This window comes from Hetaerina americana, unplaced genomic scaffold (genome assembly GCF_022747635.1).
Source record: "Hetaerina americana unplaced genomic scaffold, ioHetAmer1.1.p SCAF_8, whole genome shotgun sequence".
In the NCBI taxonomy this organism is placed as follows: Eukaryota; Metazoa; Arthropoda; class Insecta; order Odonata; family Calopterygidae; genus Hetaerina; species Hetaerina americana.
Window position 1 is genome coordinate 11,555,323 of NW_027287427.1, and position 14,628 is coordinate 11,569,950.

The window sequence follows — 14,628 nt, forward strand, 5'->3', positions numbered from 1 at the left end:
ACGTGTTAAACGTTCTATCAGGTACTCGAGTTACAAGAAGTACCGAAAGACTAGCGCTTGCCATATATATATATATATATATATATATATATATATATATATATACATATCTGCTACGCCTAACAGACGAAATAAGAGCGGTGCCCTCAAAAAGCAGCATCTCTAGTAGCATCCTTATGAATAGGTTGGAACAAGCAATTCAATGGAAAGTTAGGAGGATCAGGTAATCCTTGCTGTTGGATGATCACATCATGGACCAACTTTCCTACCTGAGGAAGATAAACGAAATATTGCACGCTAGCAAAATACGAACGACTCAGTTCCTATTAAAAAGGGTGGAAAGTAATGGGGTGCATTGGTGTTGGAAGATCCCTAATATCACTCATTAGGTATATATTCGAACATTGTCAACTTGCCACAAAGGGAAGGAAAAACTTGCTTCATTTAGAATAAATAAAAGACTTTAGAAAGGCTGGTGGCTATGCCTCCAACCATATTTACAAAAAATGTGGAGATACACGTGTGGTGGTATGGAAGACCCTTTGCCCATGGAGCAATAGTATATTGTACACGAATTATCTCTAAAGTGTCTGTGAACGGCCAGTTAATGACTGCTCAAATTCATGAGGACTTAATAAGTTCAAAACGAGAAAGCCGCTGAGAGCATTCGAGGATGAAGAACTTAAAAGATGACGTAAATACAACTGAGTATATGACAGTAGGAGGAGGTAGACTTGATATTATTTGGCCACAGAGCACCATCAAATCAGTGAAACAGTTCGAGTCCATTCATGGGTCTGGCAAGAGTGAAGTGGATGTGGATTATAGGGTCCTTCGGGCAAGAGACTGAAGGCGACCTATATTTTAAATGGATACCGTAGAGTGATTTCACATTTAAGCAGGTGAATGAAAGGAGTACTGGTTAGAGCATTGACCCAAGATGTGGAGGGATGGATTTAACACGAACGAAAGAAATGGTGGACACAGGCAGTAGAAATCGATGAAATGAGGAGAGCAATGAAGATATGTAGATTGGCGAAAAGGGAAAATGAAAACGCGAGAATGATAATGGAATATAATAGACCAGTCGCGGAAAGGATTCAGAAGAAGGCTCTTTAGTGATATGGTCATGACAGATGAATGAGAGGAGAAAGAGGGCCGGAGGCTCTTCTGAATTAGTCTCCAAAGGGAAGAAAGAAAAACGGTGGACCATGGAACGAATGGAGAGCTGAATGATGAAGGGTCGTGGTCTAAGGGAGGAAGACTGACGAGATAGAGAATTATGTAGAGTGGGAATACAGGTCAACCAGCATTAAAGAGTGTAAAAGTCATTAAAAGAAAAAACACACAAAATGATGGAACATAGAAGCAGTCTTGGATGGATGAGCCCAACTCTTGCAATCCCAGAAACGTCTGTTTTGAAGGTAATTTTTTGAAATACTAATAAGTACCAGCGGCATTTAACCTTGAAAATAATTTATTTTTAACAACGTCATTTAGTGAATACAAAAGATTCTAGGTTCAGTATTATCTTTATATATACTCTACATGATATTCAACAGAAATATTCCGGCACTTTGCAAGTTCACGATGACTCAAGAAATAGCATGGCTTTAACTGCTACTAAGGCCAGCGGTGTCAATACTTGGTGTGCCTGACCTGGCCAAGGGGTGCCTCTTAGAGAAGTAATGCTGTTTACGAACTCCCTAGTTCACATGTTAACTTGTTGGAGCGGCAGAGATGATTCACCAACTTTCATTCATTGATGAATTTCAATGTTTCTCTCCTCTTAACTACACAGCGCACAAATGCTCCTCTGCGGTTCATGTTGCAAATGAAGATGCCGTGTTCTCACTATTGCTGCGCCATATTGTTGTTCTCTGGCACCATACTGCTAACTGTGGGGCACTCATCAAATCATGGCTATCACTATTGCCAACTACTAACAGGACGTTGGACACCATTTTGAAATGTAGGGCATTTTCTAAGATTTCACTTGATTCCCTCTCTTATGATTTTAGAGCCGAAAGATAGTAGGTAAATAAAGTCGTTAAGTAACTCTTATGGCGAGGCTATTGCAAAAGTAACTGCTCGTCACTGCCATATCCAGGGAGCAGATTATCGCAAAAACAACCCTTATACTTGAAAATCACACCTGAGCCCAATGGCGTGAGCGATACGAGTGATCCTATCAATTGTGCCGACCACTCGCACGTTAGTAGATACAGCCACACGTAAATCTTGCATCATTTTGAAATGAAGGAATTCCTTCAAGATTTTAATCCTGGTCAAAATGTTACACGATTTTCTAGATTGGCTTGTTATATAACTTTTCCAAGCTTGGAGATCATTACGTTCTCAACCTAGAAGACGTAGACGATTATATAATCTTAGGAAAATGTCACCATTGATATTTATTTGGGGTTGTGTTGGATTTGGGTAAATGATGACTGAGCAGCAAGTGATGAACGAATTCTCAGATAGCCTGAAAAGAGCCAAAGCAGATAACCTAAACAAGGCATGTCTGAACAAACAATTTAAGCTTCTCGTATCACGATTGGCTTATTATAAAATAAACAGATTGGCGGTTATTTCCAAGAACGATAGAAAAACCGCAGAAGTCTCATCCAAATATTATCGCTAGCTATCATTTCTTACAATTGGGTTAGCAGAACACAATCACAGTGTTACTTGAAAAATAATGATAAAAAAATAACGAAATCTAGTGGAAATCGTAATATATATGCTCAATGTAGCCCAACGGTACATTTTATATTTCAGGCAACTACAGATAAGGGCAGCCAACCAGAAATATGAATTGATAGGTAAAGATGTAGCTCACGTTGAACCCAGCGCCATGTCTTGTTAGCTCATACTTAAAGAGGTTGGAGGAGTATTTCCTTTCCCTTTTCTGTCTGTGGCTTCATTCAAAGTTCTAACGCTCATTACATTGTGTTAAATGGGTTTAGCGGAGGAGTGCCCAGAGGTTTCCCCAGCATTTTGAATCTCGGACCAGGAGGAAAGCTCTACGTACTTGCCATGCCAAATCGTAATCATTAGCCTACCACACCGACGTCAAAATATGCATACAGTCCCGAGAGGATAAAATACTTTGTCCTGACAAACACCATGATCAGGTGTTACCCAGTCCATGATCCACTTACAACGCCGACAATTTCCGCATGAATTAAAATCAGATGCCTTGATGCCAAAAATTATGGCCAAAGTTAATCATGTGTCACAACTACGAGATTTAACGAAGCACAAATTCTCCGAATGCTGTCCTATTCCCTCTGGTACAAACTCATTTTGTATTTACTCTATTTTCCTTAATACCAAACCAATTTAATCATCATCATAATTAACCCCCCCCCACCATTTCTGCACGCTCTTATTTTCAACCGCGGCCCATTTCGCAAAACGGTAATTAAAACGGCAAAATTATGGTCGTTTAGCCAATTATGCCCTCACATACTTTTTATGCTGGAGTAAATTGAGTTCAATTTTTCTCACTCTATTGAAATATGCCTCGATGATTACATCCTTTAACTCTCAAGATACGCAGCGATACACAGTGTCACTCGTTTTCACACTGCTTAATACTTTTCACTGATCCGCCACTGAAATAACTCCTCAGTCCTATTGCCTTAACCAAATATCAATTTACATGACCTTCACGACAATCCAGACAGATTTGGATTTGTGCGCTGTGCGTTGTCCTCTACATTGCTAGGGGAGGATAATCCCGGGAAGCACACATTAACTCAAGCTGTATAGAATACTTCTAGAGCAGCGAGTGCCCAACTAGTTAACCCACAGTCTCCATGACTCCCTTTTAGGCCTTACTTATACGTATTCTTCCACCATGGAGGGGTTAATCTCCTTTGATTCTACCATAAAATCTCATTTTCGCTCTCAGTTCCGTCATTTCCTCATGGCTCAGATGACCTTATCTGTTCGGCGGCTTCCCTAATAACCAATTATTAACTCTTCCGGCTACTTCTCCTCCTCTGGCTCTCAGATAACTAACTATTCCTTACCGCTTGAAGCATTCCAGAAGCATATTCCCTAATATTTCGTGGTGAATTTTGAAAAATTGGATTGATGTAAGTCTTCGATTTCATTTCCAATTAACCAAGTGTTCCACGCTCGTGAGGAAAAGCGAGAGAAATTTTGATGGGTCGGCAAATTCATCTCAAAGGACCAAACTATTTTGCGAAGCCGACCCGAATGGGGAACTATGGCAAATCGAAAGACTTCAATTTCGCCTTGGACTGGGGTAAATATTTGTATCAATCAGAGTCAATTATAATAGAAAAATTTATTCTACATTATTGCGAAATTATATAGATTTTCTCACTCTGATTCGCATCTTCTACGCACTGCAAGAACTACCCCTTGCTTTCCCAAAGGAGGAATTAATAAATTAATATAATTAAAAGGAGCCATTAATGGTATTAGCAATGTTTGCCATAGCGGTTAATATTTTCACATGATAGCATTTATTTATTTAATAAGGACTTATCAAGGTCCTTATTTAACAAAATAAAGTCTCTATTAGCCTATATTATGCAGTAATACTAGTAAAAATATAAAAGAAAGATTTAAACACAACAGAATAATAGAAATTAAATCATTTAGAAAATATTTGACACTAAGAAAGTCCTTTTTCAACCTATGGTGAAGGGGGGTATATTCATGAAAGATATCAATCACCCAAGTAGAAGACGATGTGACGAACCTTCGAAAACAGGAAAAACGGAAAATTATTATGCGCGTCTGAATCAAGTGTTAGGTAAATAGTAGAAATTTACTGAGATAAATAGTATTTACCATAAGAGAAAAAAAATAGGTGAAGTTTTACCCTACAGAAGTAATATCAGAGGACTACTATTATTAAAAAAAACGAAACAAATACGTCTTACAGGAGAGTGGTATGAAAAAGGATGTGAAGAAAGGGATGAGTTTAAATAAGGTTTTACGAGCTAAAAAAAGGGCAAGGAAACATCAGGAAGACTGAAAGAAGGAAAACAGGAGCTTAGCGACATGAAAAATAAAATTGGCAGTATGGGAACCTCCAAAGAGAGTAACTAAACACGCCGCAGTAGCTCAGGCAATGCCAATTTCGTCTAAAGGACTAGTATGCTGCAATTCCTTCCAGCAGTTACGATCCTCCTCTCGGGCTGACTTATATTGCTCAGCCATTGCGTCCGCATCGTTTCGCCGAGGGAATGTGGGGGCGGCAATCGATGGCCCCGCCGCGGCAGGCGGAGCCGGACAACTGCTCGCTCGCCTCTCAGGTAGCTCACCATCGCAATGTTTTCGCCGGCGGCGCGCGTTTGTTCGCGAGGCACGGGACAAAAGGCACGGGCGAAGGGAAGGTTCCCCTACCTTCGCTCTCTAGGGTAGAGGGACCTTGAAGTCACCCGGGAACGCTCGCCCGGTCACGGGCCTAGAGACTGGGGTCCCAGGGAGGTGCGTTGTTGAGCGCGCGCACCTCACGAAGGTGAGGTCGCAATATTATTGACCTTCAGCCCGTCGGGAATAGGGTCATCGCACCCCTGCGGGGGGAAACGGGAAGGATAATGCCAACCGATTCGCAGTACCGTAACGATCATTAGAGGGAAACATCGAATTTACGCGTAAAATCATGGCATTCTCGCGGGGGATAAAGACCAAGTAAATACGTTATTTGTCATTTGTTGGTCAAATATTCCGTATTTGTAATAATATTAACAACCTTCAGTTGAATGAGACGTAGTTAAGAGTATTGATGTAAATCAGCAGGCTTAGACGAAATGATATAGCCAGAGAGAAGAGGAAGGTTGTGTAAATGAGCCATCAAATCCGGTTATATTTTTCCCACAGGCGATGAAAAGGGGTGAAGGGGTTCAAATCAATGACTTTATCAACATTTTATTTCACCGGAAGATTTAGGATGCAATCCATTCGGAGATAAGTAAATCGCGTGTCAATCGAACTCTATAATAGTACAAGGGTCAAACCGTTATCAATTATACACGGAAATTATACACAAACAAGGAAAATATCTGAGCGGTAGAAAGTCGAGTGAACAAACGAGTTTAACTATGACACTGAAGGAATTATAATGGCCCCACACTACTTAGGTAGATCAGACCACAAAGATAAACTAAGGGAGATAGATTCCAGGACAGATAGGTACAAATACTCATTCTTTCCCCGAACAATCAGAAATCATAATAGTAAGAAACCGAAGTCACTTTAGAAATATTGAAAACATTGAATTTACAAGTCGGAGCAAAGTTAAACACTGCAAAGCTGTTAGGTATACTTTAAGATGTAGATTGAGTGTTTGCATGTGTGTGGGGTGTAAGTGTTCATACATGAATGTATGCCATTTTTTTGTGGATATATGATTTTGTGGTTATTGCATGCGGTTTTTTTTTCCTTTTTCTTTTCTAAATTACGGGTGTTGTCCTAACACCCCCCGCCACACGCCCTTGCGGCGGCTTGCGGGGTATTAAGTAGATGTAGAAGTCTGATCAAATGCTTTCTATCAAAGAAACCTTTATCAAAGAAGTATGTTGACACTTTTTACTGAAAGAGATTTGGCGTTTACTTGAAAATATTTCTTAAGAACGTTCACCCAGGCGGTCGAGTATTTTCGGCAATGAATACACTCCATGAATCCGCGAGTAAAGCTAAGGCTCCCCCAAAAGGTGTTCGACCCCACCGACGCGAGACCGATTAAGTGCCTCGCTCTCATGAGGATGATGTGCTTTTAACGGGCGCGGTGAGTTGCCTGTGCAGTCAGTCGCTCTGGGTGGGCGGGCGACTCACGCCAGGGGTGTCCGCGACGGGGGCATAATGGGGAGCGGAGGGGTTTCCCTTTGTAGATTGGGGAAGGGGAGAGACGACAGTGGGGCTGGCGAAGGAGATACGGGCATGGAGGGGCGGGGAGGAAACTTTTGGGGGGGAGGAGGAGGTTCTCGCCCGCCCGCTGAGGGTCGGGCGAGTGGGGGTTGTGGGGAAAGTGGCGGAGGTGTAACGGGGTAGGTATGGCAGAGGGTGCGGGCGGGAGGGAGAAGGAAGGTCGCGGGCCGGAAACGGGAATGGCGGGGCAGGAGGGGAAGGGGGGGGGTGGGAGGAGCCCGTGGCACATATCGATCGACGAGGGGCTGGAGCCTTTTAAGGGGTCAGATCGCCTAGATGCCCGGCCGAAAAAAGAGTGAACCTATGGCCGGCTGGCCCGTCACCGCTCGGGGCGAGGGATTCACGCTCCTGTCCCGAAGGTTTTCCCTCTCGCTCCATCCCTTCTACCCCCGAAATGACAATGACCACACTCTACTCCCCACACCTGCCACCCTCCCGCCCCCAGGCGCAATCGGGCTGGCTCGCCGTGCCCTCCCGCTCGCCGGAGAGGCACGCGTGGGCGGCGCGACCGCGTAAATACACACTCGCACGCGAAGATAAACACGCGTAAAGTCTCTCTGGGTGGAGGGCATATCATCGATCCAGGAGAAGGGGTCGGACGAGGACGCCCGACTGAACGAGGTCACCCACGCACTCGTCTAAAAGACTGACGTGTTAAATTTCAACGAATCGAAGCGATCTCGACAACCCAAGACTCCACGGTGTCCTCAGAGGACATCGTCGAAGGGCTCGAGGTCTTTCGACGAACCGCGGGGAAACGCGTGCGCGATCATGACGACGCCGGGGATGAGAGTCACAGTTCGATCGGTGCGGCCCGAAACGGTGCGTCACGTCCGAAAAAAAGGTATTCTTTTCCTCACGTTCAAGTCGGAACGAAATAGGAAACCGGTCGATTCCTTCCGACGCGTGGAAAATGACGGGACGGGAATATTTGTACTTGAAAAGAGGCACTCACCGTCAGGAGTCAATTCTACGGAGGAGTGAAGCGATTAACGTGGGTTGGCGTGTTTGCGCAGCTGCCGTGGTCCTTCCCTCCGATTGCAGGTCTTCTCTCTCGCGCGTTCCCCAGATTCAAGTCCCTCCCTGTCCAGGGGTCTTGTCCGCTACTCGGGACGGACCTCAGATGAGACGGCTCGTTCCCCAGAAATGCGAGAGAGCGCCCGTCTACAGACCCTTGGCGCGACTGCTTTCCGACCGACCCCGAGACACGCCAACCACATCCAGCCCCTTTTACAATCCGGGCACTTGACGACGCGCTTGCGCAATACTCGGTTTGCATTGATCAATTAAAAGGATTCCTTCCCCACTCCCGAGTCGTCCCTCTCTCCTCCTGCCCCAGTGCCCTCTCTCCCCCACCCTCTGCCCCGCCGACGACTACGCTCTCCGGATCCTTTCTGGGTGGACCCTTTCCTCCCCCCTCCCCCACCCTACCGCTTTACCTGTGCTCCCCGCACCAGACAAACGGCCATTACGCCCACCCACACAAAACAAAAGGCGCGTGCTTTACATTCCCCAAACACTCCGACAGCGATGGTTTGCCATGGCACGGCACTTCCGTGAGGCACGCAGGGGCACGGATGGACCTTTCGGCTGCGGCACGTTGAGTGATCGCCTTGCCCCCTCTCCCCGGGGGTCCAGCGAGTGCCTGGCCAATCCCGTGGGCGAGACTCTGGACGCTGGCAATCGGATCTCGAGCGCGGCAAAATGTCCGTTCCGATAAAGTCCGTGCGATCGGAAATACTCGAGGGAAATGAACCGTAGCTGGGAGCGATGGTGGAGGGAGACGGCCACAGCGGAAGTGCACGTAGCGAAAGGGAGGTGATCAATGGGCCCGATTTGTACTGCTTGCATCTGCCCGCAAACTGAAGCCTGCGGGTCATTTTGTGGGCCGAAGAATTCCTCGTACAATACATCTCCATAAATACCCCGAAATCCAGCCAAAAGGTATGTGGCAGGGGTTTCATGCACCAAGTTGGATAGATAACGAAGAGGAAGGGCGTTTAAAGGTTTATAAACAGATAGATAGATATAGGTCTTTATTTGGGCGAAATTGAGACCTAATAATCCCTTGTTCCATTTAACCCATCGTCTTATACATATTATATTAGGCATAAGACTTTCAGTCACATTCATACGCATACATAAATACATATAGACAGACACAAATTCATTTAGCACACACAAAGATTTGCTAATCGAAAAGAAAAGGAAAAAATGTACACACACACACACACATACATACATATATATACATATATATATATATATACGCGATATCTATATATATATATATATATATATATATAACTATACATCCATACATACATATAAATATATAAATTAAGGATGCACCTACACATACACACATACTCAAAGTAAATGACAGTGAAGAGCGAGAACAATAAAATACGGAAAGTCTAAGCAAAGAATGAAGTTTGTGTGAAAAGCTAGGGAGAGTTCACCCAGTAAAAACCGTTAGGGAGAGGAAGAAAAAACATATTCACTAAAAAAACTCCGAAAATACGTGTAAATCCCAATACGCGCTAGCGGAAAACTTAGTCCAAAAAATACTTCAAAAACGTCACGTCAATTTTAAATACTCTACAATGGTTCTTGTGATAAAATAAAAATTATTTATAAGTCCATCAGAGAGTTACCTATACCAAACTCTTAATAAAATCGAAATGAACTACACATAATTCAACCAAAACCTTTCCCAGATCTTAAAGACAACTTTTTTTGCAAGAAAGACGTGCTCCAGGGAGCCACGATCGTTTCTGTAGTGCTCCGCGAAGCTCTATTAGTGAGCACTAGAGGTCATCTCTATTTATTCTTCCCGAGTCACAAAACTATTCTCGGTACACAAGAATACGTACGCCATATCAGACTATATCAGGATATAATAATGATGAAAGGAAATTCAAATTTTTTCAATGTGACGTGAAAATTTGCCGAATACTTACTATCAGTACACTTGGGTTCGGTATCGATACATTCTGATTGAGGGAGGTCACACCACGTGTTTCAGATCGCCGTGGACCGCAAGTGTGAGTGCGCTCACAATAGCAATAATCAATGAGCAATAGAACCAATGATTGCAAGACGAAAGATCACCCAAGATCCGTTCTCGTGTCTCAAGAATACTCCCAGTACGAGTGGTTGAAGTCCAAGACGTTATAATTCACATTGTATTAGAACTCATAAGTCCATCTTTGAAATACATAAAAGGGAATTCTAGGGAAAACCAATCACGAGGAGAGAAATCAGAGATCCACGTAATCCAATCAAATGAGGCGACCGTTCCCTTAATTGTAGCCCGGGCGGATAAAAGGTCGAGTGGCTGTCCGTCAGTAAGGACGATAAACCGCGTGACCCTCTTTCACCTTTCGTTGAGAGGGGGCATAATTCCGACACCGACGATAATTTCCTTTGACGACGCTGATTCCCCTTAGCGCGAAGGAAAACGAGCGGTCGTAGGCCAGCCAGAGAGGCGGTGGCTGAGCGATTTATTCCGAAAACTCCTCTTTCCAATCACGAAAATACAGGGAATCGTGTTTTAACTCGGGAGCCCACCAGCTTGGCAAAAAAAGCCCCCAGGTCGCTTGCTTTAGGACGAATATAAAGGTGAGAATAAAACACGCAAGTACGGATATTCTTCAAAGGGACTGCCAAGTCAGGTGCATAAAGCGTAGTTCGACAAGGGGAAGGGGGGGTACTTAGTTTAGTGTGCATCGTAAGAGAAAATAATGCAAGCACCAATTAAATATACTAATTGCATACTCCAGTGAGTGGAAGGATCATATTAGTCAACTCACGTATGACATTATTGATAAGAATGGGCATATTTGCGGCTAGTACAATGGCAGGTGCGGCCGTGATATTTCGGGATAACAATTTGTAGTCAACTGCGACTCAGGAATTTTCCTGTTACCGGCCTGCCACTATTTACTGTATTCCGATTGGCAAATAAAACGACAATTTGGAAATGACTGACATGGACGTAAAGACTAGATCAAGAATGCTTAAGGTATTTATTCCGATGACATAGAAAGTCTTGCTTGAAATGAGGTATTTTTGGATTATTATGTATGATATGAGACAAATGAATTGAACATGATTTCCACCAAAGTAAAATTCTCCATTGTCCTTGAGATCGCGTTTTCTACATTCTTCGGTTTAAACCATCTCTTTCATCCCCGATAAGGGCTCAGACTACCTTACTACGCGTTAACGTTTCAGCTATTACATTTACCGGGAAACATTGATTTTCCGTGGATTATCAATTCGACTCGTTCGTAGAATAGAGTTCAAATCTTATTTTCCTAATTGGCTTTGATGTTAATTTCACCACAATTAATACAGCTACTGTAATGCAATTACTTCCACAAGGTCACCCAAAATATTTCACGCATCACGAGCCATAATAGGACACGCGCCAGGGATATTTACCACAAATAGAAACTTTGAAAAATGTCAACATATTTTACGACGTACTGAGTAAATTAATTAAATGGATCGGAGAAACCTGTTCAGCAGCAGAACCATGATATCCATGAAGTAAATGATAATTTACGTAGTTGCCTGAAATAACAAATTTTGGGCGTTGTTCGGGAAACCAGGAAGTCACTAGAATTGCAACGGAGAAACGGATTTCTACGTGCTACCTCAAATCATGATTAAGTTTGGAGCGATAAACGCCGGAATCCCTCCCTGCCCCCAACCTTCGATCAAGAGTACTCGTTCGTCTATTGAGATGCGCGATTTGGTCTTTCCCGGAGACGGTTCTTAAAATTAAAGAAGGTACTCACAAAAAACGAGGAATGAAGATATAAATAGTAAAACATACTGGATAATTATATTCACGGAATGGCGACTATCACACCATTGAGGTTTTATCCCTCCGTCACTCCATGAGCAATGCATTTAAATACCCTTCCATCGACGTACTGCGGCCGGAAATTAAAGACACGAATCAGTTTGCGTTCAATATGGTTATCGAACAATAACTGCAGCGTAAATTGATTGGCTCGTAATCACGCTCACGTAGAACAATGATCTACTAATTGATTCCAGGCACGATGGCAAGGATTATAAATGACCCCTGACTCTAAATATTCAAAATGAATAGAGGATAAAAATCATTCTCAAATTATCTTGAAGTTCGTCGTTCGTTTCACACCTTCTCCATAGCTGATGGCACGAGTTCACCCTTTTGAAATTTAAGATTTTTTCGCTCAAATAATAATTTTAATACAAAGAGTGCAATTTCAATAATTAATTAACTTAAAATTAAGATTGGTATCAAATTTCCACTCCCTTCACATTTCCCCGGGACGAACGGCCTCTGTGTTTTAAGCAATCAACTACATGATAATCTTCAATTGGATACCTCTTCGTACAATCAAGTGTCACATCTATCCCACTCATTGAATAACTGGAGAGAGAGGCGGGGAAGGCGGAATCAAGTAGATCACGAATGTAAAAACATTTCCCGGTCCCGGTCTAGGAAATATTTTTACATTCGTGATCTGCTTGATTCCGCCTTCCCCACCTCTCCTGTGTTCGTCCTTTATGTGTGTTCCTATCCCTTTTCCTTATATCTGTTTCTATATAAATGTGTTTGTGTGTGTGTGTGTATATATATATATATATATATATATATATATATATATATATATATATATATATATATATATATATATATATATATATATATATATACAGGAGCACCCAAGATATATGATTTTTCGAGTACCACATCTTCCTGGGAAACCATAACCGGCGCAGGGAAAGGAACTGGTCCCCCTACCCTGATGTGTGAATTTCACACTAGTACTCTTACACACTAGTAGGCTTAGTACTGGGTGCAAATGTCCTTTTTACAAAAAATGAATTAAGCAAGAAAGAGCCGAATAATTTATTTTTCATTCACAGATACGCCCCCACGCCCTGGGCACACCCATGATTTGGGAGGGCACAATTGATCCGATAGTTTTCAACGCTGCCCCCGCCCCGCTCCCCCGTGACTTAAAGAATCGGAAGAGCCACAAAAAAATCAATCGCGGGGCCGGCTCTTCCTCCGTGGACCATCGCCAAGTGGCGCCACTGAATTCCGCGAAATACCTATTACTTCAAAGTACCTAATGCGATGACGTAATGTGTGGATACCATGCTGACGACGGTCGATTATCAATTTTTTGGTGAAATGGCGGGGACCCTTAAATATCCTGTAATCCCTTCTAGCCAGAGAGAGGTGGCGACTCGCTTGTTGAAAACGATGCATATCTCTCAGGGGTCACCTGCTGACCACTACTTGGGTACTCTAAAAGGCGAATTGGTCTTACTCGTAAATGTATCCATTCATCCATTTACAGCAATTAACCGGTAGGGTTTGGATTCCGGTAGGTGAGAATAGACCTTGACCTGAATTAACCCTTAAGATGCGCGAAATGCAAACTATCAGGGTCAGGGACCATCGCCATTATTCGGTTTCCCTGCAAGTTCTAATAACCAGAAAATCGGATGGCTTGGATTTTAAATGAGGTTGTTCACGCACAGCAACCGAGATTCGAACCCGGAAACCTCCTATCACTAACCAAAAGCAACACCCACTGGTACACCATACCCCGATATACACGTAATATCAATGGGAATGAAAAATGAATAACAATCTAAGACTGCCTACACTAGTTTTCAGAAAACCAAGCAATTGAACCACTAAAAATTTCCAGAAAATATTGCAAATGAATCACAATGCACAAATGAAAACATGGTTTGAGGAAATAGAACGTATGGCACAAGAAGAATAATCGGAAATTATGTTAGAAGAAAGATGTCTGTTCCCCTCGCGAGAGGAACTGGAAGTTTGCCTTATCATTTTTTTCTTGTGTGAATCCGCATCCATTAGTTCTAAAATAGTTGCGGATTAAGTTTTAGTTAGAAATGATAATTATACATAAAATGACGAAATTATAATAAAAATCGTATCCTTCCTGCCTTTCAAAACCTTCTCATGAGTCTGGCGTCAGCTACCTCACGTCTTCCGTCATGAAATAACTGCTAATGAGAGAATTAGGCGTGCAAAATGCAGTCATCAGTAGACATCGTTTTTGAAATTTAGTGGAGGCGTTCAATTAACTTCCCACATCGATTTCCGAAACTTATTCCTGCTTATTTATTACTGCTGCAGGCCTTAGACATGACGAAATGAAAGGGGACGAGGGGATGACCCCAGGGAAAGGTCATCAACCTGTGGCTCGACAGTCATGAGCCAGTCTAGTGTCCGCTAGACGGGAGTTAACTCTCCAATTCCTTACGCGCTGCTGAACCACTGGGGAATAATTTATTTAAGTGATCTATGTCCTTGAGAAAAGATTACTCGCTCTACCGTCATTAATGCCAAGCATAAAATAATATGCAAATGTGAACACATTAAATTTGTCCACGCGCCAACTCTCCTACACTCCATAAAAAGGGCAGAGCTATTTCGATAGCGAATTTGATTCACATTTTGCGAATGAGTACTCTAGGAAGTATGTCCTTACGAAACTTTTATTCTCTCGAGAGTAACGAGAGAGGATAATAAAGTAATGCAGAGATTTCAAAGCCTAAAAATCATTCTCCTTGACCGGAATTCGAACCCGGATCCCTCCATATCCGCCCGAGTGCTTCATCCAGTTAATCCACCGAGGCGTCCTCTTGTCTTATGGAATG

The 14,628-nt window shown here is 43.0% G+C and overlaps 1 protein-coding gene across 10 annotated transcripts in view; it reads right to left on the reverse strand.

The window, feature by feature from the left end:
- Positions 1-14,628, reverse strand: part of Rab3-GEF (Rab3 GDP-GTP exchange factor) — a 138,197-nt gene that overhangs the window by 87,669 nt on the left and 35,900 nt on the right. The window contains exon 1 of one of the 10 annotated variants that reach the window (XM_071596583.1): positions 7,871-8,127. The exons of 8 other annotated variants lie outside the window; for them this stretch is intronic. The gene's annotated coding sequence lies outside the window, so the exon portion shown is untranslated. Of the gene's footprint in view, positions 1-7,870; positions 8,132-14,628 lie in introns of those variants that run through there. One more of the 10 variants, XM_071596592.1, reaches the window with a different exon arrangement.